The 26679-nt window shown below is 42.3% G+C and overlaps 1 protein-coding gene, 1 non-coding gene and 1 pseudogene across 9 annotated transcripts in view; 2 read left to right on the top strand and 1 right to left on the bottom strand.

Moving 5' to 3' along the window:
- Positions 1-26679, bottom strand: part of WDR33 (WD repeat domain 33) — a 123800-nt gene that overhangs the window by 90290 nt on the left and 6831 nt on the right. For 3 of the 8 annotated variants that reach the window (XM_077861232.1, XM_077861235.1, XM_077861237.1), the window contains exon 1: positions 23722-23895. The gene's annotated coding sequence lies outside the window, so the exon portion shown is untranslated. Of the gene's footprint in view, positions 1-23721; positions 23897-24773; positions 24940-26679 lie in introns of those variants that run through there. The other 5 variants (XM_077861234.1, XM_077861238.1, XM_077861233.1 and 2 more) reach the window with 4 other exon arrangements.
- On the top strand, positions 1592-23747 carry LOC144291378 (isochorismatase domain-containing protein 2 pseudogene; annotated as a pseudogene).
- LOC144292045 (U6 spliceosomal RNA) lies at positions 8579-8682 on the top strand. Its single transcript, XR_013359585.1, has one exon. It is a non-coding gene; the product is annotated as a U6 spliceosomal RNA (small nuclear RNA).

Genomic DNA, 26679 nt, shown 5'->3' with positions numbered 1-26679 from the left:
GAATTAAATTCAAAATTTTTTACGAACTACGAAGTATATTAGCAATTCAAGGTATTATTACAAATTATTCACAAGAGATAAAATCCACAACTAAAAACTTAACCCATTCCTAAACTTTCCAAATTCACTTATGAAAACAGTAAAAGCTATGATGTCAACTTAATACAAACCTTAGAAGGAAATGGAAAACTCTACAGAATCAAAAAACAAAACAAAACAAAACAAATAGAACTATCTCGGCTGGCTATCATGGTTGTGATGAAACAAATAAAAAAAATGAATAAAGCAGTCCAATGGTGCTAAAAACACAATCATGTTTTTGTATGCTTATACACATAAAAAAAAATATACCAGAGGGACGCCTGGGTGGCTCAGTGGTTGAACATCAGCCTTTGGCTCACAGCGCGTGATCCTAGAGTTCCAGGGATCAAGTCCCGCATTGGGCTCCCTGAAGGGAGCCTGCTTCTCCCTCTGTCTCTCTGCCTCTTTCTCTGTGTCTTTCATGAATAAATAAAATCTTAAAATACACACACACACACACACACACACACACACACCAGAAACATTACCAGTGATGTATCTGGGAAAGGGATAAGAAAAATTTAGTCAAAACCTTTTAAATTTTAGACCATCTATAAAATGTATTACCCTTCCCCTAAAATAAATGAAGTAAGTCTGTTTCACAGGTAGTATTTAATGTTTTGGTACATTAAAAACTCAATTTAAAATACTGTAAAATTTTACTCTCTCACTTAATTTGGAAATCGAAGCCAAAATTGTTTTAAGAATTTTTCTATTCCAGTATATATGTATAATTTTTTTTAAGATTTTATTTATTCATGAGAGACACAGACAGGCAAAGACATAGGCAGAGGGAAAAGCAGGCTTCATGCAGGGAGCCCAACGTGGGACTCGATCCAGGGACTCCAGGATCACCCCTGAGCCCAAGGCAGACACTCAACCGCTGAGCCACCCAGGCGTCCCTGTATGAACTTTTTTAAAGCAATAATTCTTTCTAATGGTGAGATAGTATTAATTTACAAATGACAAAAATATAAGTTCAGCTGCCTATTCTATGTTGGATTAAGTTTTCAACCAAAAACCTGGGATACTGCTTCTCCCTCTAGGTCTCTTACCTCTGTATGTCTCTCATGAATAAATAAAATCTACAGGAAAAAAAAAAAAAAAACCTGGGGAACTTTTTTAACTAGAAGCTCTGTAAGACTGAAAAACTGCATGCTTGCCATCTATGTGATAGGTCTCTCTAAATGGAGAATTCAGTCCAATACGGTATTTCTGGAGAAGTGACCATCAGTTTCACCATTACAATATTTCGAATACACAAAATAAGGCAAAAATCTAACATATAATCTATTTGGAATACTTTTTTTAATACCTTTAACCAAAATTATTTTTCTTTAGATTTTTTTAAGATTTATTTATTTGAGAGCAAGAGTGGGAGGGGCAGATGGGGCAGAAGATAAACAGACTCCCCACTGAGCAAAGAGCCTGACACAGGGCTGGATCCCATGACCAAGATCATGATCTGAGGGGAGGATATGAGTGGCGTTAAGTGTGGCTCCGCGAGGACATGGCAACTGTGAGGTCCAACCTGGGCTGAGTCCTCCCTGGATCATCCATCCTGTTCCTGTGTGACATGCAGAAGCTCTGCCAAATCGCATACTTTCCCCATATTGTCTCTGTGGCTGCCATGCTCAAGGTGGCCAGGCTGCTGGAGGTACCTACCAGCTGTGCTGACAGAGCAGTACCCAGAAGTCCTGGGCCCCACAGGCCCCAAGCTGGGGGCCCAAGGCCTGCAGCCAGTAGCCAAAACTTGCTTCAGCATGGTGCCTGCAGTGCAACGGGAGCTGGATACATGGCCCCAGCTGTGTTCTGTGCTCCTCTGTGGCATTGAGACACAGGCCTGCATCCTGAATACCACCCTGGACCTCTTGGACCGGGAGCTGCAGGTCCATGTGGTGGTGGACGGCTGCTCTTCTCGAAGCCAGGTGGACAGGCTAGTAGCCCTGGCCAGGATGCGGCAGAGTAGCCCCTTCCTCTCCACCAGCAAAGGGCTGATTGGCTGATTCTGCAGCTTGTGGGTGATGCCGCCCACCCCCAGTTTAAAAAAAGATCCAGGACAGCCCCGGTGGCTCTGCGGTTTAGCGCTGCCTTCAGCCCAGGGCATGATACTGGAGACCCGGGATTGAGTCCCATGTCGGGCTCCCTGCATAGAGCCTGCCCTCTGCCTGTGTGTCATGCATAAATAAATCTAAAAAAAAAAAAAAAAAAAAATTATCTGAGCCAAAATGAAGAGTCGGACACTTGACTGAGCCACTCACCATGACCCCAAACTTAGTTTTATCTTTTAAAGATTTCATTTATTTATTTGAGAGAGAGTGGGAACACTCAGGCACGTGCTTGAGCCAGGGGGAAGGGCAGAGGGAGAGGAAGTAGCAGACTGGACATGGGGCTCCATCCTAGAACCGTGAGATCAGGACCCAAGCCGAAGGCAGACACAACTGACTGAGCCACCCAGGTGCCCCCAAAATTAATTTTATTTTTTTTAATATTTTATTTATTTATTCATGATAGACAGAGAGAGAGAGGCAGAGACACAGGCAGAGGGAGAAGCAGGCTCCATGCAGGGAGCCGATGAGGGACTCGATCCCCAGACCAAGGATCACACCCTGAGCCAAAGGCAGATGCCCAACCACTGAGCCACCCAGGCGTCCCCCAATATTAATTTTAAAGGGAAAAAACAACTGTCAAAAAAACCAAGTATCTTTTCACATGTGCTTATGCAATACTGAGAACAAAAAAACGAAAGGGAGACTTATTTTAAACTGTAAGGCTGGAGAGACATAACTAACCTTGATGAAACCCTGATTTTAAAAAAAAATGTTAGGGCACCTGGGTGGCTCAGTGGTTGAGCATCTGCCTTTGGCTCTGGTCAGCATCCTGGGGTCCTGGGATCGAATTCCACATCAGGCTCCCCACCGGAGCCTATGTCCCTCTGCCTATGTCTCTGCCTCTCTCTCTGTCTCTCATGAATATAAAAAAAAAAAAAAATCTTAAAAAAAAAAAAGGAGAAAAGGAGAAAGTATATATACCCACCACTCATTAATATGTACAACTGTGTATTACATAAAATTTTATTTTTTCCCCATTAATAATTACAATTTAAGAGTCTTCCATACTACAAAACTCTTTGCAAATGTTTTTAACAACGTCTTAAATATTCCAGTAATAATAATATGATTTAAGGGGTGCCTGGGTGGCTCAGTTGCTTAAGCATCCTATTCTTGATTCGGCTCAGGTCATGATCTTAGGGTTGTGGGATGGAGCTCTGCACGGAGTGTGAAGCCTGCTTGAGATTCTCTCTCTCTCTATCCCTCTACCCTTCCCCCTCTGTTTGCGCACACATATTCTCACTTTTTTCAAAAAAATTTTACTTAAATGTCTTATTGCTTAATCATTAAATGAGCCTCCACCACTTCTTTGATGACATCTCAATTCCCAGACAATGTCCCCTGTGCTGTATTTGCCAAGGATAATGGACAAGAACTATGCTGAATTTGTTTGACAATTCAGGTCAGTTACTCTTGTTACATATTGTGTACACTCAAAAGAAAAAGAAAATATGATAATCATATCTACTTTTTACTTCTGGCAGGAAAATATAGATAGCAGTACAGAAGTGATCTCTGCTTCCTCTACCTTTACATGCAAAAAGGCTCTCCTCCTACTCCACATTAAAACTGAAGAGGAAGGGATGGCTGGTTGGCCCAGCTGGTAGAGCATGTGACTCATGATCCTGGGATCAGGAGAAAGAGCCCCACACTGGTTGTGGAGTCTACTTAAGAACTTTTTCTAAAAAAAGTGAAGAGGAAAACAAATCTCTAATGAAGCTGTTATGAGTATTCACAATTTTTTTTTTTTTAGGATAGTCACACAGAGAGAGAGAGAGAGAGAGAGAGAGAGAAAGAGGCAGAGACATAGGCAGAGGGAGAAGCAGGCTCCATGCACCAGGAGCCTGACATGGGACTCGATCCCCGGTCTCCAGGATCGCGCCCTGGGCCAAAGGCAGGCACTAAACTGCTGCGCCACCCAGGGATCCCAGTATTTACAAATATTAATGAATAAAAACTGCTTGTTTTTTTTTTTTAAGATTTATTTTATTTATTTGACAGAGTGGAAGCATAAGCAGGGACAGCAGCAGGCAGAAGGAAGAGAAGCAGACTCCCAGCAGAGCAGGGAGCCTAACACCTGAGCCCAAGGCAGACGCTTAACCGACTGAGCCACTTAGGTGCCCAGTTTACCTTTAAAACATGTCTCATAAAATGAATGAATGAATGAATGAATAAATAAATAAATAAAACAGGTCTCATTGCTGGACTTTTGAATTGTTTTAAAACATAACCTACTAGGGGATCCCTGGGTGGCTCAGCGGTTTCATGCCTGCCTTTGGCCCAGGGCGCGATCCTGGAGTCCCGGGATCGAGTCCCACGTCGGGCTCCCGGCATGGAGCCTGCTTCTCCTCTGCCTGTGTCTCTGCCTCTCTCTCTCTATGTCTATCATAAATAAATAAAAATAAAATAAAATAAAATAAAAAAACATAAGCTATTAAAACTCAAACTGTACTATTGTTGTGCATATAGCTTTAAATCAAAAGAATCTTTGCTGCCTTAGGGGAAAAAAACTTCTCGGCTCCATTTTAGTTTTTTTATTAATAAAAGCTTAAATACTTATTTTTTCCATTTCATTAACCACTTTTACTCCCACTTTTATGTACATTTACATTCTCTTCACGTCTTGTGAATACTGCTTTAGGATAGAAATGTATAGGGCAACTCTGCAGCCCGGGTGGCTCAACGATTTAGCGCCGCCTTTGGACCAGGGCCTGATCCTGGATATAGGGATCGAGTCCCACGTCAGGCTCCCTGCATGAAGCCTGCTTCTCCCTCTGCCTGTGTCTCTGCCTCTCTCTCTCTCTCTTTCTCTCTCTCTCTCTCTCTCTCTCGGTCTCTCATGAATAAATGAATAAAATCTTTAAAAAAAAAAAACGGATACAAATGTATAGTTAGTTCTTTGTCATTTGCTTCCTGTATGATTAGGATCAGGGGGAAAAAATTTACTACACAATTTAGCTGTTTGGATTTTTTTTTTTTTTTTAAGATTTTATTTATTTATTCATGACAGACGGGATCCCTGGGTGGCGCAGCGGTTTAGCGCCTGCCTTTGGCCCAAGACGCGATCCTGGAGACCCGGGATCGAATCCCACGTCGGGCTCCCGGAGCATGGAGCCTGCTTCTCCCTCTGCCTGTGTCTCTGCCTCTCTCTCTCTGTGACTATCATAAATAATTTTTTTAAAAAATTAAAAAAAAATAATTAAAAAAATAAAGATTTATTCATAAGAGACACAGAGAGAAAGAGAGGCAGAGACACAGGCAGAGGGAGAAGCAGGCTCCATGCAGGGAGCCGGATGTGGGACTGGATCCCAGGTCTCCAGGATCAGGCCCAGGGCTGAAGGTCGCACTAAGCCACTGAGCCACCCGGGCTGCCCCAGCGGTTTGGATTTTTAACTAAAAAGCATACTTATATCCCTGCAATAACCAACAACAAAATAAAAGCTTAATAGGAAAAACGGTTTATGGTTTCCCTGTGCTCAAACTAGAGTGAATCCTCATTCAAAGATTCCCCATTTACAAATTTGCCTACTTGGTAAAATTTTTCTATAGCACCAAATCTTTGGCATCATTTGTAGAAGAGTAAAGAAAAACTTGAACTGACCCAGAGCTCAAGTTCCCATCTGAGGTCTAACCAGGCAATGCTCTGACTTCTTGTTTCAGCTGTCGTACTATAAAATGTCCTTTTTTTTAAAAAAAAGATTTTATTTATTTATTCATAGAGACAGAGAGGCAGAGACACAGGCAGAGGGAGAAGCAGGCATCATATAGAGAGCCTGATGTGGGACTCGATCCAGGGTCTCCAGGGTCATGCCCGGGGCTGCAGGCGGCGCTAAACCACTGCACCACCAGGGCTGCCCCAAGTGTCCGTTTTGTAATCTACTAAGTGTCATGTTATTCACATTTTTGTGCTTTAAAAAAAAAAAAAATTCATGGCTTGGGACACCAGGCTTAGTGGCTGAGCCCTCTACCTTTTGGGCTCAAGTGGTGATCCTGGGGTCCTGGGACCAAGTCACCTGCAAAGAGAGCCTGCTTTGCCTTCTCCCTATGTCTCTGCCTCTATGTGTCTCTCATGAATAAATAAATAAAATCTTTAAAAAAAAAAAATTCATGGATTAAAATGGTCTCCAAGTGTTGTGAAGTGTTGTCTAGTGTTCCTAAGCTCTAAAAGGTTGTGATGGGGATCCCTGGGTGGCGCAGCGGTTTAGCACCTGCCTTTGGCCCAGGGCGCGATCCTGGAGACCCAGGATCAAATTCCACATCGGGCTCCTGGTGCATGGAGCCTGCTTCTCCCTCTGCCTGTGTCTCTGCCTCTGTGTGTGTGTGTGTGTGTGTGTGTGTGTGACTATCATAAATAAATAAAAGTTAAAATAAAATAAAATAAAATAAGATAAGATAGGATAAGATAAGATAAGATAAAATAAATAAAATAAAATAAAATAAAATAAAATAAAATAAAATAAAATAAAATAAAATAAAAGGTTGTGATGTACCTTATAGAGAAAATACATTTAGATAGGTATGGTTCAGACATGTGCTGCCACTAGTGCTATCAGCCATGAATTCAATGATAATGGATCAACAATATGCATTAAATAAGGTATCTTTGAAAAGAAGCACACAGATTATGTCTCAACTGGCTTTATGCAAATGTCACCAGAGGCTCACAGGAATCTGTGTATGTTTCCCCTAGGAACAACCATTTAGCATTTGCTAGTTCAGGGTCTGCAACTGCCATGAGTAACAAGAATCAACTGGAGTTGGAAACACTATTCAATGGGAAAAACAGAATTGGATGGGATAGAAAGTGAAAGAATGGTCTCATTCTCCTAATCTCTTTCAACTGCAGAACTCAAGTCATATCTTAGAAGCAAGTTCAAGATATACAGACAGCAAAGAGGCACCTGGCTGGCTCAGTCAGTTAAGTGTCTGCCTTCTGGTCAGGTCATGAACCCAGGGTCCTGGAACTGAGCCCCACATCTGACTCCCTGCTCAGGGGGAGCCTGCCACTACCCCTACTTGTGCTCGGTCTCAGTCTCTCTCTCTCAAATAAAATCTTTGGGGAAAAAAAAGATAAACAGCAAAGTTGTACTATTCTAATACTATCCGTAACATATCCACAGAACACCTAAGCCTTGATGGGTAGGGGATATAGTATTACTTAAGTACAAAGAACATGGGCAGCACGGGTGGCTCAGCGGTTTAGCGCCGCCCTCAGTCCAGGGCGTGATCCTGTAGGCCTGGGATCAAGTCCCACGTCGGGCTCCCTGCATGGAGCCTGCTTCTCCCTCTGCCTGTGTCTCTGCCTCTCTCTCTGCATCTCTCTGTGTCTCTTATGAATAAATAAATAAAATCTTAAAATAATAAAGTACAAAGAACAAGAAACTAAAGAAGCTAACTAGGACTCTATCTAAGACTCTGATACTTCCTTGCCTATGTTGGAGAAATTTTTGATACTTTGAACGAAGGAATAAGAAGATTAAGAACCACTAGGGGCGCTGGGTGGCTCAGCTGGTTAAGCTTCTGCCTTTGGCTCAGGTCATGATCCTGGGGTCCTGGGATTAAGCCATATATCCGGCTCCCTGCTCAGCAAGGAGCCTGTTTCTCCCTCTCCCTCTGCCCCTCCCTGCTGCTTGTGCCACTCACTCACTCACTATCTCAAATAAATAAATAAATAAATAAATAAATAAATAAATAAATAAATAAATAAATAAATAAATAAAATATTTTTATAAATAATTTCAGAAAAACATTCTATGATTTAATAGGGATCAATGTAGCAAATAAAAAATTCTGTTTTGCAAAAATTCAGTCAAGTACACAGGCATAAGCAACCAGAGAAAAATAATTTCTGCACATCTGTAACATGAAATTTCATATAATCACTAAAAATCTTGAAATATTTTAAACAGGGCAGCCCGGGTGGCTCAGAGGTTTAGTGCTGCCTTCAGCCCAGGTTGTGATCCTGGAGACCCGGGATCAAGTCCCATGTCTGGCTCCCTGCATGGAGCCTGCTTCTCCCTCTGCCTGTGTCTCTGCCTCTCTCTCTCGTGTTCTGTGTCTCTCATGAAGAAATAAATAAAATCTTTAAAAATATATATTTTGTAAACAAACTGCACATGATCCAATGTTAACTGGAAAAATCAGATTGTGAAGGGACACCTGGGTGGCTCAGTGGTTGAGCATCTGCCTTCAGCTCAGGGCGTGATTGTGGGATCTGGGATCGAGTCCCATATTGGGCTCCCTGCAGAGCCCCTACCTTCCTCCGCTTGTGTGTCTGCCTCTCTCTCTCTCTTGAATGAATAAATAAATCTTAAAAAAAAAAATCAGACTGTGAATAACTACCATTACTTTAAAACTGTATACTTTTGTGCAAAAGCCAAAAAATCGTGCTTGCTTCAGCAGTACATATACTAAAAGTGGACCAATACAGAGATTAGCATGGTCCCTGCATAAGAATGACATGTAAATTCATAAAATGTCCCATAAAGCAAAACAAAAGTCCCCCCAAAATGGGAAGAAACATAAAACAAAGGTAACGAAGCATGAGAGTTACAGTAAAATTTGGTTGTCTTATTTATACATTCAGTTTTTCCAAGCTATCACAACAGCCATGGATTACTATCGTAACAAGGTAGGAGTGTTTTTCTTTTTAAAACACTCTTTTGAAATCTCTAACTTTCCCAAATACTCTCAAAATCATTGTTAGTATATTCGTATACTGATGTTTTCAATTATTTTCGTTAATTTATGCTTACTTATTGTGCTCTATTCAGCAGTCTTTGCACGCTCAAAATATACTCTGTATAATCCTAGAAACATCACACTAGTAAAAAAAAACCACAGATCTATATATCTAAAATGCAAATTCCATATAAGCAAGGACTGAATGTTTTTAAGATTTTATTTATTTAAAGTAATGGGGAAGGGGCAAAAGGAGATAAAGAAACAAGCTCCCCACTGAGCAGGAGGAGGTCAGAGCAGGTGGATCCCAGGACCCTGGGATCAGGATGTGAGCCAAAGTCAGACACTAATCAACTGAGCCACCAGCTCCCCAAGACTGAATGTCTTTCATCTCTATATTCCCAAAGCCTTGCACACAGCCTGGCACATGTAAAAATTGTCACAGGTCTATATTAAAATATATACTAAGAGGGTAGCCTGGGTGGCTCAGCGGTTTAGTGCCTGCCTTTGGCCCAGGGTGTGATCCTGGGGTCCTGGGATAGAGTCCCGCATCAGGCTCTCTGCATGGAGACTGCTTTTCCCTCTGTGTCTCTGCCTCTCTCTCTCATGAATAAATAAAATCTTAAAAAAAAAAAAAGAGGGACGCCTGGGTGGCTCAGCAGTTGAGCATCTGCCTTCGACCCAGGATCAAGTCCCACGTCGGGGTCCCTGCATGGAGCCTCCTTCTCCCTCTGCCTGTGTCTCTGCCTCTCTCTCTGTCTCTCATGAATAAATAAATAAATAAAATCTTAAAAAAAAAAAAGAAAAAAATCACTATTGGAACACCCAACAATACTTGTTACCTACAGGCTCCACCAATGAATGCTAAAATTACTGTGCAAAACCTTGAGAACAGTATATTGACATAATTTCAAAGTATCTCCTCTAAGATACTTATTAATTACAAAGAAAAAATATTAACTATGCAATAGGGAGGATCAGCAAAGTATTGGCTCACAGAACATTAATTTTTCTGTTTCTATTACTACAGGGAATGAGCTAAGAGAATTTTCACCAAATTGAAAGGATATGTTCCAGATAGTCTAAACTTAAAATACAGCCTATGTGTTGCACATAAAAAATTAACATTTTGAGGAGGGGAGAACAATCCTTGAGATACACAAAGAGATGAAGCTCATTTGCCAGAATAACTGTAACAGAGACAATTAATGTAAAAGCCCTCAAGAGATATGTCTTCTTCGTTAACACTCTTGGACAGAGAAAGCAAATGGTGATTTCAACTTCTACTCAATCAGACTGGCACAGCATAGGGGCTTCATTTGCTACTGAGATACTCCTGCAAGCATGTCTTTAAGAGTGTATGGGGGCACCTGGGTGGCTCTGTCGGTTAAAAGTCAGACTCTATTTCAGCTCAGGTCATGATCCCAGCATCCCGGGATGGAGCCTAGTGTTGGGCTCCCTAACTCAACAGGGAGTCTGCTGCTCCCTCTCCCACTGCCCCTTCCCCCAACTTGTGCACTCTCTCTAGTAAGTAAAAAAATATATTTTTTAAAAATACATAAAAATTTTACAAATAAAAAATTGAAAGTGTACATATAAAAAATTAAAACATAAGATGACTGGTCTAAATAAACAAGACTAAGGAAACAACCAAATGGAATATTAAAATTCAATCCTGCAGTTTGAAAAAAAACAGCTACCAAAGCAATTCGAATGTAGATCAGATATTATAATAGGGAATTACAACAAATTTTCTTAGATGTGCTACTGCATGTTGCTATTGCACGCTGAAGCATTACGTATCATGACATCTGCAATTACTCTCAAATAGTTGAAAATACATATATACATACGTATGAATGCAGAGACAGAATATTATAGGTTGAATTACATTCCCCCCCCCCCAACTCCGTATGTTGAATTCCTAACACTTAGTACCTTACTGGAGAATAGGGTCACTGCAGATGTTAATAGTTAAGATGAAGCCAAATGGACTAGGATGAGCCTGTAATTCAATAAATAGGATTGGTGTTCTCATAAAAAGGGGAAATTTGGACACATAAAGAATGGAGTCACACTGGTACAAGATAATCAACTACCAGAAACTAGGAGAGAGGCCTGGAACAGATCCTTCCCTAACATGTCCGAGGGAACAAGGCCCTACAGACATCTTGATCCCAGACACCTAATCTTTAGAACTATAAGACAATAAATGACTATTGTTTAAGCCACTCTATTATATATGGCAGCCCTAGAAAAATAATAGAAAAACAAAGTACAGCAAAATTGTTGCAAATGTTGAATCTAGGAGGCAAGTATATGGTAGTAACTTCTTTCACTTTTGTGTGTATCTAAAGGTTTAATACCTTAGAAATGTGTGAATACTGTTCTCCAGTAATCAACATTTTAGTAGCCATTGATAATACTTATCTAGTCAAGGGGCACCTGGCTGGCTTAGTTGGTGGAGCATGCAACTCTTGATCCCCCAGTTGCGAGTTTGAACCCCAGGTGAAGTGTAGAGATTTAAAAAATAAAATCTTAAAAAAAAATGACACCAAAAGCACAATGAACAAAAGAAAAAAATAGGTAAATTGGACATCATCAAAATTATTGTTCTGCTTCGATTACACCATCAAAAAAGTGAAAAGACAACCCACAGAATAAGAAAAATTTTACAAGGACGCCTAGGTGGCTCAGCAGTTGAGCGGCTGCCTTCAGCTCAGGGTGTGATCCCGGGATCCGAGATCAAGTCCCACATCGGGCTCCTTACAGGGAGCCTGCTTCTCCCTCTGCCTGTGTGTGTCTGCCTCTCTCTCTCTCTCTTTCATGAATAAATAAAATCTTTTAAAAAAGAAAAGAAAAAAAAAAGAAAAGAAAAGAAAGAAAATTCTGCAAATCATGTATCTGATAAGGGACCTACAGCATTTAGAATATACAAAGAACTCTGACAATTCAATAATAAAAGACAAACCAATTTTTTAAATGAGGAAAGTATCTGAAAAGAGATTTCTTTAAAGAAGATATATAAATGGCCAACAAGCATTTGAAAAGACGCTCAGGGGCAGCCCGGGTGGCTCGGCGGTTTAGCACCACCTCGCCACCTTCAGCCCAGGGTATGATCCTGGAGACCCGGGATCGAGTCCCAAGTCGAGTCCCAAGTCGGGCTTCCTGCATGGAGCCTGCTACTCCCTCTGCTTGTGTCTCTGCCTCTCTTCTCTCTGTGTGTCACTCATGAATAGATAAATAAAATCTTAAAAAAAAAAAAAAAAAAAAAAAAGGAAAAAAACAAATACTGGTGAGGATTTGGAGAAACTGGAACCCTCAAATACTGTTGGTGGGTCTGCGAAATAGCACAGTCTCTTGAGAAAAGTTTGGAAATTTCCTTAAATCCTAAACACAGAATTACCATAACACCCAGCAATTCCACTCCTAGGTTCCTCAAGAGAACCATAGAAGCATTATGTCTACAAAAAAACATACACACATGTTCATACCACCATTATTCATGATAACTAGAAAGTGAAAACAGGGGATCCCTGGGTGGCTCAGCAGTTTTGCGCCTGCCTTTGGCCCAGGGCGCGATCCTGGAGTCCCGGGATCGAGTCCCGCGTCGGGCTCCTGGCATGGAGCCTGCTTCTCCCTCTCCTCTGCCTGTGTCTCTGCCTCTCTCTCTCTATGTCTATCATAAATAAATAAGTTTAAAAAAAAAAAAAGTGAAAGTGAAAACAACCCAAACATTTTACTTACTATATTTACTGGTTTACTATTCAGAAACAGTCAGGTGGAAGAGATACACAGGGAAGAATATGTGGGAAAAGGCTCAGATAAGCTGCCACATTCACTGAACCACCAAGCTACTCACATCTCCACACAATCACCAAACTGGAAGCTCTCTGAACCTCATCCATTTGGGTTTTTACAGAGACTTCATTATCTAAGCACGACTGATTAAATCACTGACCATTGGCAACTGATCCTATGTCCAACCTCTCTCCTCTCTCTGAGGTTCAGGGGGTGAGACTGAAAGTCCAACCATCTAATCATATGGTTGGTTTTCCTGGCAACCAGCCTCTATCCCACTGGCTTTCCAAAAGTTCTCTCATTAACATAAACACAGGTGTGGTTGAAAGAGGTTTGCTGGGGATCCCTGGGTGGCTCAGCGGTTTAGTGCCTGCCTTCAGCCCAGGACCTGATCCTGGAGACCCGGGATCGAGTCCCACATTCGGCTCCCTGCATGGAGCCTGCTTCTCCCTCTGCCTGTGTCTCTGCCTCTCTGTGTGTCTCTCTCATGAATAAATAAAATCTTTAAAAATAAAAAATAAAAAATAAAAAAAGAAAGAGGTTTGTTATGAATGTCAAGACACTTTTATCTCTCTAATCACTTAGGAAATTCCAAGGTTTTAGGAGATCCATGCCAGAAACTGGACAAAGATTAAATATATATTTCTTATCATAAATCACATTGTCTTGGGGTGGGTATGAGGGAGAAGCTCTCAACTGATATGGAATAATTTCTTAGATATACTGCTAGGAAAAAAAAAAAGATATACTGCTAGGTGGAAAAAGAAGAGGGGTCACACACAAATAGGAAACATTAAACTTTAAAACTTCTGTTCAGCAAAATATACAATCAATAGAATGAAAAGGCAACCTACAAAATGGGAGAAAATATCTGCAAATCACATTCCTAATATGGGATTAATTCCAGAATAAAGAATTCCTACAACTCAACAACAACAAAAAAATCAAATAACCCAATTAAAATTGGGGCAAAGGACTTGAATAAATGATATACACAGGGTGTCTGGGTGGCTCAGTCAGTTAAACGTCTGCCTTCAGTTCGGGTCATGATCCTGATGTCCAGGGACCGAGCCCAGCATCGGGCTCCCTGCTCTGTGGGGAGCCTGCTTCTCCCTCTGCCTCTGCCCTTATCCTCTCTTGCTCTCTTTCTCTGTCAAATAAATAAATAAAACCCCTAAAAAAAAAAAAATGATATACAGATGATATACACATACCCAACAAGCATATAAAAAATGTTCAATATCACTAATCATGAGAGAAATGCAAATTAAAACCACAATGAGGGGGGGCACCTTGGTAGCTCAGTTGGTTAAATGTCCACCTTCAGCTTAGGTTATGATCTCAGGGTCCTGAGATCAATCCCCACATTGGGCTCCCTGCTCAGTGGGTAGTCTGCTTCTCCTCCTCTTTGCCCCTCCCCCTGCTCATGTGCACTCTCTCTCAAATAAATAAAATCTTAAAAAAAAAAAAAAAAAAAAACATACAGGGATCCCTGGGTGGCTCAGCAGTTTGGCGCCTGCCTTCGGCCCAGAGCGTGATCCTGGAGTCCCAGGATCGAGTTCCACATCGGGCTCCCTGCAGGGAGCCTGCTTCTCCTTCTGCCTAGGTCTCTGCCTCTCTCTCTGTCTCTCATGAATAAATAAATAAAAATCTTAAAAAAAAAAAAAAAAAAAAAACCCAGAATGGGCAGCCTGGGTGGCTCAGCGGTTTAGCGCCACCTTCAGTCCAGGATGTGATGCTGGGGTCCCGGGGTCGAGTTCCACGTCGGGCTTCCTGCATGATGCCTGTTTCTCCCTCTGCCTGTGTCTCTGCCCCTCTCTCTCTCTCGGTCTCTCATGAATAAATAAATAAAATCTTAAAAAAAAAAAAAAAAAAAAAGAAAGAAACAATGAGTTATCACCTCACACCTATTAGAATAACTACTATCAAAGAAAGAGGAAGTAAGTGTTGGTGAGAACGTGGAGAAACTGGAACCTTTTTATAGGATTGTAAAATGGTATTATCACTATGGAAAATGGGATGGAGGCTCCTCAAAAAATTAAAAATAGACTACCATGCAATCCAGCAATCCTACTTCTGAGTAGATATTCAAAAGAATTGAAAACAGGGATCCCTGGGTGGCGCAGCGGTTTGGCGCCTGCTTTTGGCCCAGGGCGCGATCCTGGAGACCCGGGATGAAATCCCACATCGGGCTCCCGGTGCATGGAGCCTGCTTCTCCCTCTGCCTGTGTCTCTGCGCCTCTCTCTCTCTCTGTGACTATCATAAATAAATAAAAATTAAAAAAAAAAATTTTTTTTAAAAGAATTGAAAACAGGATCTTGAAGAGATATATGGACACCATGCTCATAGCAGCACTGTTCACAATAGCCAAAAGGTGGATGAGCCATGGATGAATGGATAACCATAATGTGAGATGTGCATACAATGGAATATTGTTCAGCTATCAAAGGAAGGACATCCCGTCACATGCTACAACATGGATGAACCTTGTGGACATTATGCTAAATGCAATAAGCCAGCCACAAAAAGAAATAATACATGATTTCAATCATGTGAGGTATCTAAAGTAGCCAAACTCATAGAAACATAAAGTGGAAGAGTGACTGCTACAAGCTGTAGGAGGGAGAAATAGGAAGTTGTTCTGTGAGTACGGAGCTTGTTTTGCAAGATGAAAAAAGTTTCCAAATCTGTGGCACAACAATATGAACATACTTAACACTACTGAACTGAATACTTAAGAATTGGTTAAGAAGGGATCCCTGGGTGGCGCAGCGGTTTAGCGCCTGCCTTTGGCCCAGGGCGCGATCCTGGAGACCCGGGATCGAATCCCACGTCGGGCTCCCGGTGCATGGAGCCTGCTTCTCCCTCTGCCTGTGTCTCTGCCTCTCTCTCTCTCTCACTGTGTGCCTATCATAAATAAATAAAAAATAAAAAAATAAAAAAAAAAAAAAGAATTGGTTAAGAAGATAAAATTTGGGGGGATTCCTGGGTGGCTCAGCAGTTTAGCGTCTGCTTTTGGCTCAGGGCGTGATCCTGGAGTCCCAGGATCCACTCCCACATCCGGCTCCCTGCATTGAGCCTGCTTCTCCCTCTGCCTGTGTATCTGCCTCTCTCTCTTTCTCTCTGTGTCACTCATGAATAAATAAGTAAAATCTTAAAAAAAAAAAAAAAGGCAGCTGGGTGGTTCAGTGGTTAAGTGCCTGCCTTTGGCTCAGGTCATGGCCCTGGGGTCCTGGGATCGGAGGCCTGCATCAAGCTTCCTGCAGGGAGCCTGCTTCTTCCTCTGCCCCTCTCTCTCATGAATAAATAAAATCTTTTAAAAGGGGGGGGGTGATGTTCTTAAGGGAAAAGGTGCATGACATCCATGACTTTAGATGGTTCAGAAAAAAATACAAGGGATGGGAGAAAGGAAGGGATGGAGGGAAGGAGGGAAAAGCAAATGTGACAAAATGTTAATAAGTGAATAGTGATGAAAAGCATATGGGAGTTTTTTGTACTATCATTCCAACAACACTCTGTAAGTTTGTATTTATTTCAAAATTTAAAAGTTTAAAATATGAAAAGCGGAAACTTTTTTTTTTTACAGAAAACAGCTAATAAGTGTAAATAACAGAGTTAGAAAACCCCCAATGTAACAAATGACTGGACCAACGATAATAATCAACCACTAGGTGAAAGGGAAAATGTACTTTTACAATGAAGAAATCTGGCGGGCATCACACTAAGCAAGGAAACTTAGCATTGTAAACAATGGGGCAAACTAACATGTGGCAGTTTCCACCACCTTATTTATGGATCCTCACTAGCAGGAGGAGAACCAGACATTCTGTTGTTCCTGATGTATGACAATATAAATTATATGTTATCACCTATAAAGTATCTGTGCCAAACACATTTGACCCAAATTTAATCAAGCCTCTCTAGACCTAACTTCCATCCTATAGGAAATAAAAGGAATTAACGAAACCAGTTAAAAGACATTTTAAGCATTCAATCAGAAAATTCGTAACGTGTAACACTGCTGACTTTTTGTCAATGCTAGGGCAGCCCGGGTGACTCAGCAATTTAGCACCACCTTGGGCCCAGGGTGTGATCCTGGAGACTCAGGATCAAGTCCCACGTCCGGCTCCCTGCACGGAGCCTGCTTCTCCCTCTGCTTGTGTCTCTGCCTGTGTCTCTCATGAATAAATAAAATCTTAAAAAATAAAAAATTCAACGCCAGAGACTTAATGCTAATTACCTTAGGCATAATAAGGTAATAAGGTATGCCTTAGATATTATGTTTTTATTTTATTTTTTTTTTAAAGATTTTATTTATTTATTCATGATAGTCACACAGAGAGAGACAGAGAGGCAGAGACACAGGCAGAGGGAGAAGCAGGCTCCATGCTGGGAGCCTGATGTGGGATTCGATCCCGGGTCTCCAGGATCGCGCCCCGGGCCAAAGGCAGGCGCCAAACCGCTGCGCCACCCAGGGATCCCTTTTTTTTTTTTTTTTTAATGAAAGTTTCACTTTATTTTTTTTTTTAATTTTTTTTTTATTTATTTATGATAGTCACAGAGAGAGAGAGAGAAAGGCAGAGACACAGGCAGAGGGAGAAGCAGGCTCCATGCACCGGGAGCCTGACGTGGGATTCGATCCCGGGTCTCCAGGATCGCGCCCTAGTATCATGTTTTTAACATTGCCTTCAGTTGGGCAGCCCAGGCGGCTCAGCGGTTCAGCGCTGCCTTCAGCCCAGGGCATGATCCTGGAGACCCAGGACCCAGTTCCACATCAGGCTTCCTGCATGGAGCCTGCTTCTCCCTCTGCCTAGGTCTCTGTCTCTCTCTCGGTCTCTCATGAATAAATAAATAAAATCTTTAAAAAAAAAAAAAAATACTGCCTTCAGTGGAGTCTGGTTTAAAATTAAAAAGTGTGGAAGAATTTAATTTTTAAATTTTTTTAAGATTTTTATTTATTTATTCATGAGAGAGAGAGAGGCAGAGACACAGGCAGAGGGAGAAGGAGGTTCCTCATAGGGAGCCCAATGCAGAACTCGATCCTGGGACCCAGATCACACCCCAAGCTGAAGGCAGATGCGCAACCGCTGAGCCACCCAGGCGTCCCATTCTTTTAAGATTTTTTTATTTTCTTATTCATGCGAGACACACAGAGAGGCAGAGACATAGGCAGAGGGAGAAGAAGGCTCCCTGCAGGGAGCCCCATGTGGGACTTGATCCAGGCTCAACTACTGAGCCACCCAGGCATCGCAAGAATGACATAATCTTAAAGAGATACATCATGAGATTTTTTTTTTTTTTTTTTTATCTATTTATGATAGTCACAGAGAGAGAGGGGCGCAGAGACACAGGCAGAGGGAGAAGCAGGCTCCATGCACCGGGAGCCCAACGTGGGACTCGATCCCGGGTCTCCAGGATCGCGTCCTGGGCCAAAGGCAGGCGCCAAACCGCTGCGCCACCCAGGGATCCCACATCATGAGATATTTAGGGGACAAAGAGCATGATATGTGCTACTTAATTTCAATTGATTGTTGGAGGAGGAGGTAGATAGAGGGCTAAAGCAAATGGTTAACTGTTAGTAACAGGTAAATCTACATGAAATTAATAGGTGTTCATTCTTGCAACTATTCTGGATGTTTGCAATTTCACATAAAAGATGGGGGGAAAGTTAACAGAATATTCTACATACAAAGAAAGGGAAATTGGGGCAGCCCAGGTGGCTCAGTGGTTTAGCGCCGCCTTCAGTCCAGGAAGTGATCCTGATCCTGGAGACCTGGGATGGGATCAAGTCCCATGTCAGGCTGCCTGCATGGAGCCTGCTTCTCCCTCTGCCTGTGTCTCTGCCCCCTCCTCCACACACCTCTCTGTCTCTCATGAATAAATAAAATCTTTAAAAAGGGGGGGGGGGGATTGTCCCTTAAAAGTATCTTACTAAGTGGGACAGAGAATACAGCAGGTGCCTGTAACAAACTCAGCCTCAGCACAGTTTTGCACTTATCATCCCACCCAAGGAACTACTCAAAACAGGTAAGGCATTGTGCCAAGTACTACAGGGCACAAAGTAACAGGAGACAACCACACACACCCTAGGCTAACTGGAGAGAGGAGTTACAAATAAGGGAAAAGTCACTTAAGACCTCATTAATGGTATGATATTTAGCTGGATTTTGAGGAATGGATATGATATGAATGGTCTGAGAGGAGGGAGACAAGCAAAGAGCTCTCAAGTAAAGGCTAAGGAGCAGAAATAAACCAGATCTGTGTGAAAACGGATCTCAGCAGTTATGAGGAAAGGTTCTGTAGAAAACCCACTTATTCCATCATTTCTCAATTTTTATACTGCCTAGCTTTATGAATACAAAAATATAAGGCAATGAGGGCTCCTAGGTGGCTCAGTGGGTAAGCATCTGCCCTTTGGCTTGGGTCATGATGCCGGGGTCCTGGGATTGAGTCCCGCACTGGGCTCCCCACGAGGAGCTTCCTTCTCCCTCTGCCTATGTCTCTGCCTCTCTATGTCTCTCATGAATGAATCTTAAAAAATATATATATATATAATATGAAAATGAAGTATCTGCCTTCAAAGAGGCTCACAAAGAGGTGAAGATACACAATCAAAATGCATTAATTAGAGATATGCACAAAATGCTTTAATAACACAGGGAACAGAATAGCTTACCAGAGGAATGAGACTAAATATTTAACAAAGATATTTGAGTTAATCTTTAAAAAACTGAAAAGGGGGGAGGGGAGGCAAAAAGGTGACAGGAGTCAAAGGTACAAACTTCCAGTTAAAAATAAGCCATGGAGATGTAACATACAACATAGTGACTATAGTTAATAATACTATATTGCATATATGGAAGTTGCTAAGAGAGGAAATCTTAAAAGTTATCAAAAGAAAAAGATTCGTGACTGTTTCGCGACGGATGTTAACTACATTTATTGAAGCCATCATTTTACAATATATACAAATATTGAATCATTATGTTGTACACTTTGAACTATTATGTTACCTGTCAATTATACCTCAAAAAAAAAAAAAAAAAAAAAAAAGAAAATGACCTCGCCAATTAAATTCAAGTCACAGGAAGAAAAAAATGCCAAAATTTACTAAATGCTTACTACCTATCACTCTTTCATCTCAGAAATAATCATTGTAAACATTCTTACACATAAGGAAATTGAAGTTCAGAGTTTAATTAACTGACCCAATATAAAAAAAGCTGGTTAGTCGTGAGCGAGCTTGCTTATTTATTTATTTATTTATTTATTTATTTATTTATTTATGATAGTCGCACAGAGAGAGACAGAGAAGCAGAGACACAGGCAGAGAGAGAAGCAGGCTCCATGCACCGGGAGCCCGACGTGGGACTCGATCCCGGGTCTCCAGGATCACGCCCTGGGCCAAAAGCAGGCGCCAAACCGCTGCGCCACCCAGAGATCCCTGAGCCTCACATTTAAGCCTGTCTGCAGGGATCCCTGGGTGGCTCAGTGGTTTAGTGCCTACCTTCGGCTCAGGGCGTGACCCCTGAGTCCCGGGATCGAGTCCCACATCAGGCTCCCTGCATGGAGCCTGCTTCTCCCTCTGCCTGTGTCTCTGCCTCTCTCTGTATGTCTCTCATTAATAAAAAAATAAAATCTTTAAAAAATAAAAATAAATAAATAAATAAATAAATAAAATAAACCTGTCTGCAGCTGAAAACCATGACCTTTCTAATACTATTATAAGCTCTCAAACTATGACTATACAGTACAATACAAACATTATGAAGTCAGCCCTCCACCAAAAAATATTACTAAAATGTTCAAGGACCAGAAAGGAGGAGAGTAACGTGCGTACGACTTTCCAACACACTTAAGAGTTTCTGCGTCTAGAACCAATTCAAGTCTTTTGCAATGGGAACAGAAACGTTACCAGAGTGTGTTCAAAGAGAAAAGGTGTTTTTTTTAATTTATTTATTTTTTAAGATTTTATTTACTCATTCATGAGAGAGGCAGAGACACAGGCAGAGGGAGAAGCAGGCTCCATCCAGGATCACGTCCTAGGCTGAAGGCGGCGCTTAAACCGCTGAGCCACCCTGGGCTGAAGGCAGCGCTAAACCGCTGAGCCACCGGGACTGCCCATGTTCCAAGAGAAAAGTTTTTAACCTATGTCACTGTCAAAGACCCAAAAAAAAAGGGGGGGGGGGCATTTTTAAGCATTAAAACTATGGCCTGGCAACTTACTTGTCACACAACATATTACAGCAACAGAGAAACCTTCACCATTCCACCAAAAATAATAATTAATAAATGAATGAATGAATGAATGAATGAATGAATGAATGATCCCTGGGTGGCTCAGCGGTTTGGTGCTGGGCTTTGGCCCAGGGCGCGATCCTGGAGACCCGGGATCGAGTCCCACGTCGGGCTCCCGGTGCAGGGAGCCTGCTTCTCCCTCTGCCTGTGACTCTGCCTCTCTCTCTCTCTCTCTCTCTATATATATATATATAATGAATAAATAAATTTTTAAAAATCTTTAAAAAAAATAAATGAATGAGTAAATAATCAAACAGACATAACATCTTACAAGCAAAAATTTCAACACAAATAAAATCTTGGAATATGGGATCCCTGTTGGCTCAGCGGTTTAGCCTCTGCCTCTGGCCCAGGGCACGATCCTGGAGTCCCGGGATTGAGTCCCACATCGGAATCCCTGTGTGGAGTCTGCTTCTCCCTCTGCCTGTGTCTCTGCTTTTCTCTCTCTCTCTCTCTCTCTCTCTGTCTCTCTCATGAATAAATAAGTAAAATCTTAAAAAAAAAAAAAAAAAATTGGGATATTTGACAGAAAACTAAGACAATCCAGAATCTTAAAACAACAAATCTGCAATGCTTAAACAAGTGGTAAGTTCATGACATTTAAGTAAATATATGTTGGTAATGAAAATTTCTAGCCTACAATTACTACTTTATCTAAAAACAGTCGTAAAAATCCTAATTTTTTTTGCTAAGCAATCTCAAAAGGATTCCATATATTCATAAGTGACTTTCACCAGTATTTGTCAATATAGTCATAGTTTTAAAACTTTACTATAACTTTACTTCCTTATTCAGAAATATGAAAGTTTGAACTTGGACAATAAATAACGTGTTTTTCCCAAAGTAATGTGAGAAATATGGAGTTATTACTTAACAAAAAAAAACTATGAATAAGCATCGTAAGTGGCTAGTAAAAGAGTAATTAAAGCCTTAGGTCAAGATAAAACTGTGATGGCAAAAATCGGACCTTGGACATTTTAATATTTTTCACCAACCAAAGAATTCAAGTCATCAACATCATAGATAAAGATTTGCAACTAAATCATTATGATGTAAGGCCAACTTTCTACCAATATTCTTACCACGTGTAAGAAAAATTAAATTTTTCCGTAAATTTCAATAAGATAGACTACAGAACTTCAAGCTCTGCACAAACTCAAACTGGTACCGTACTTTATATTCTAGGCAAGGAGACCAATTAAAACGTGCAAAAGTATCTTAGGGTAATTAAAAATGGGCGTCAACTGCAATTAAGAGGTGCACCTGCGTGGCTCAGGAGGTTAAGCATCTGCCTCCGGATCCTGAGATGCAGCCCCACGTGGGGCTCCCAGCTCAGCGAGGAGTCTGCTTGTCCCTCTACTTCTCCCTCTGCCCCTCCCCCTATGCTGTCTCAGTCTCTCTCAAATAAAATCTTTTAAAAATGCAATTTAAAAAAATAAATTAAAAAAAAAATTAAAATGCAATTAAGATTAAGAAAAGGAAAATGCCACCGTGGGAACAATTAACATGCTTCGTTTTAACAGTCTCTAAAAGTTGTTTGAATTAAATAGTTCTACCACTGACTGCATCACTTTCAACAGGCAAAAAGGGATCCCTGGGTGGCGCAGCGGTTTGGCGCCTGCCTTTGGCCTAGGGCGCGATCCTGGAGACCTAGGATCGATTCCCACGTCGGGCTCCTGGTGCATGGAGCCTGCTTCTCTCTGCCTGTGTCTCTGCCTCTCTTTCTCTCTCTGTGACTATCATAAATAAATAAAAATTAAAAAAAAAAAAAAACAGGCAAAAAATACTGCGTGCGCTAGATCTCCAGAGTGTACTTAAAAGTCACCTCAGCGCTCCCAAGAGGTATTCCTTTAATACGGGGTTTTTTGTTCATACTCAGATGTCTTCCAAAGTTCCTGAAGAGTTAACTTGAAGTCATCTATCTGTGCAGAAATTACTTCTAAACATTCATGATGGGTTTTCCACAAGTAATAGTAACTTTTCCGATCTGATTTAAAGAGATCCAATTACGGAATTCCCTATCAACCTACCTTCCTCTTTCAACGGAACAGTTACTAACCACAAGGGTTACAACCACTTAGTATCAATATTTATTTTCTTTTCTAAAAATAAAGTTTTCTAAGATCCTAAATATCTGGTTGTCAGAAAGCAACTTATTAAAACCGGAGAGGCGGACGGAGTTAGCGAAGGGGCACCGGCAGTAGCATGTTTAAAGCAAACAAAACAGGAACGTAACTTTTCCAGAGGTGAGTTTCTGCTTGTCAAACTATGGGGTTCTCCCTGTTACAAACACCAGTTTCAAGCGACGGTAATACCGAGACTAAACCTGCCGCTGCTTCACAGGTTTCGCATGAACTTCCCGAGACCCCTTGAAACCACATTTCCATTCACTTCTCGGCTCAATCCCCTCCACTCCCGCCCCAAGTCTCCATTTAACGCGTTTCCCTTCTCCAAACTTCACGTCTTATCCGTGGCCTACCCTACTGACGTCTCGTCGCCACCAGTTCCCAGTTAAGGGCCTTAGTCCTACTTGCCCCCTTCTTACCCGGCCTGCCCCGAGCCTCCAGCTCCCTCCCCTAGAGCTCGGACCAGCCTCAAGGGCCCTCCCGACCACAATCCTCCGGCTCACCCAACCTGTCCCCAGGCGCCCCTCCAGGCCCCCAAAGCACGCAACGGCCGAGCTTGAAAATGGCGGAAAGTGCCTCCGCCTGCTGCGGGCTGGGGGTGCCGTGCCGCAGCTGCACTCACCCTCCGGCGCTGAGCAGAGCTCCTAATGAACGGTGAACGAAGGGTTCGTCTTCACTGTCGGGAACGTCTCTCCCGCCCGGCCTCTTCCCTCCGCCCCTCTCAATCCCTCTCCTCCAAAGCAGCAGCCGCCATCTTCCCCTACGAGCCACCGAGCGCACGCCCTAGCGTCATCGCGCACCGTCGAACGTCATACGTCATGCGCGCCTGGGGCGCCTAGCTCCGTCGGCCTCCATCTGCGCAGGTGCATAGGTAAGGGGCGGGGCCGAGCCAGGTCCCCACGCGGCTTCGCTGAGTGCTCCCTTTGTTCCCGCGGAGAGGAAGTCCGCGCTGCCTCCGGAGGAGGGCTGAGGCCTTCTGACTTTCTTTACACCGTGAGCTAAACTTCATGCTCTGAAAGACACCTGGATTTTCAAAATTTGAATAAGAAACTTGTTGGCGGGCGGTGTGGCAGTGACCGTGTATGGCCCAGCCCACCGAGAGTGAAATTGTGGGCAAGGCACCTGGCCTTGCCGAGTCTAAGCGTGGATGAAATTGGGGCTCCTACGGCGTTTTGAACATTTTAAAGATTTTATTTATTTATTTGAGAGAGAGTGGGAGAGGGATCACAGAGAGGGAGGAGCGGACTGAGCAGGGAGCTGCTTGGACCCCAGCACCTGGAGAGCATGAGCTGAGCTGAAGGCAGACGCTTAACTGACTCCAGACGCCCCTATTTTAAGCATTTTTTGAAAGATTTTACTCATTTGTTCATGAGAGGCAGAGGGAGAGAAGCAGGCTCTCCTCTGAGAAGGAGCCCATGCGGGGCTCAATCCCGGAGGCCCTGAACTAAAGGCAGGTGCTAAAGGGACTGAGCCACCCAGGTACCTATTTTGAGCATTTAAATGAATGCACTTAGTTTAGTCAAGCAGGAAGTTGGAGTTTACATTACCTGAAGCAAATCGTGCCTGTAGGTTATCTCCTTTCCTCAGAGGCTGACCAAGTTATAAAAACTGAGTCATATGCGACAACCACTTTGGAAAACTAACCGTGTCTGTTCAAGTTAAGTTTATACTCACCTGCTACCCAGCAGTTACAGTGCAATTGGAGTGCGTGCATTCATCTACCTGTGGCTTATACAAAAGTCTTCATAGCAGCTGTGATCAGAGTAATCAATCACTGGTAATCCAAATGTCCATCAGTAGTTTTGCCAGTAAATGGGTTGTATTGCGGTCCTACAGTGAACTACACAGCCACATGAAATAATTACTGATAGACACAACTATCACAGGCAGTTACATAGGGCACAAAAGAGGACACTGGACGATCCCTTGGTTTTTTTTGTTGTTTTTTTTTTTTAAGATGTTATTTATTCATGAGACACAGAGAAGCAGACACACAGAGAGAGAAGCAGGCTTCATGCAGGGAGCCCGATGCGGGACTCAATCCTGGGTCTCAGGATCACGCCCTGGGCGGAAGGCAGACGCCCAACCACTGAGCCACCCAGGCGTCCCTCCATTTTTTATAAGGTTCAGAAATGTATGACTTCCAAACAAGTTGTCTTCTAAGTTTTGGGAAATAATACAGCAATATGAATCAAGGATTTTAAAGTATTGGGGAGCCTGACCATCTCTATTGGTAGAACATGCAACTCTTGATCTCTGGGTCATGAGTTTGAGCCCCACTGTGGGCAGAGAGATGACTTAAGAAAGTTTCAGGGACACCTGGGTGGCTCAGCGGTTGAGCATGTGCCTTCGGCTCAGGGCGTGACCTGGGGTCCCAGGATCGAGTCCCACATCAGGCTCCCTGCATGGAGCCTGTTTCTGTCTCTTCCTCTCTCTCTGTCTCTCGTGAAATAAAAATAAAAGATTTGCTTTTAAAAAATAAAAAAGTTTCAGCCTGGGTGGCTCACAGTTTAGCGCCTCCTTCGGCCCAGGACATGATCCTGGAGACCTGGGATCGAGTCCCACGTCAGGCTCCCTGCATGGAACCTGCTTCTCCCTCTGCCTGTGCCTCTGCCTCTGTGTGTGTGTGTGTCTTTCATGATTAAATAAATAAAATCTTTCAAAAAAAAAGAAAGTTTCAAAATTAAAGACTTTTATAGGCAGATGGGAGTGGGAAGACGGAAGTTATACTAGACACAAGGTAGATTAGGGCGTCATGCCCCAGGCCAAAGGCAGACGCTCAACTGCTGAGCCACCCAGGCATCCCTAAATAAATCATTAAAAAAAAAAAAAAAGTAGATTGGGGTTTTGTTTGTTTGTTTTGTTTTTGTTTTTTTTAAAAAGGTACATTGTTATAGTAAGATCACTTTGCTTTAGAGGATGGCAGGAGTCTATCAGGCCAATTACTTAACTAGTGCTGATTAGGTGATTCCTGATTAACTGGTTAAGATCCCATTTCTGGGAGAGCCAAAATTATGTTGTCTTGTTTTTGTGATGTGGGGCTAAACATAAATGACTCCAATTATGGTGGTCTTGTTCTTAACACTAGGATATGTGAGAGTGTATATACCCCTAAAAGAATATGGTAGAGTGGGAATGGGAGGAGCAGGGATGGGTGGTATGGAGGAACTCATAACTCAGTCACCAAACCACTATTTAGTACTGCTCTGCATATTCTCTAACTTCCAGGTACAGAATAAACCAGTCCTCAAAGAGTCCCTTGCAGTACAACAATTTGAGTTCCATGTGGTTAAGTGTAGGATAGGATGACAGGAACCCTGAAGGAAAGGCAGGATTCTCACCAGCTGAAGTGGGAGAATGGAGACAGGAAAGTGACCCTCAGTAGTCTACCCTTAAGTAGGGTTCTAAAAGAAAAGTGACAAGCAAGTGGTCCATTCTAGATATTATAACTACAAGTGATAGGGAAGGCATTCAAGCATAATAAAGTGTCCTGATCCTTGAAAATTCTTAAGATGTGCTGCATTAAAATATCAATCTAGTAATAACTAAAAGCTATTCATATTCATACCACTAATCATGC

The sequence above is a fragment of the Canis aureus genome, chromosome 20 (assembly GCF_053574225.1).
Source record: "Canis aureus isolate CA01 chromosome 20, VMU_Caureus_v.1.0, whole genome shotgun sequence".
NCBI lineage: Eukaryota > Metazoa > Chordata > Mammalia > Carnivora > Canidae > Canis > Canis aureus.
This window is presented reverse-complemented; position numbering and strand designations above follow the sequence as displayed.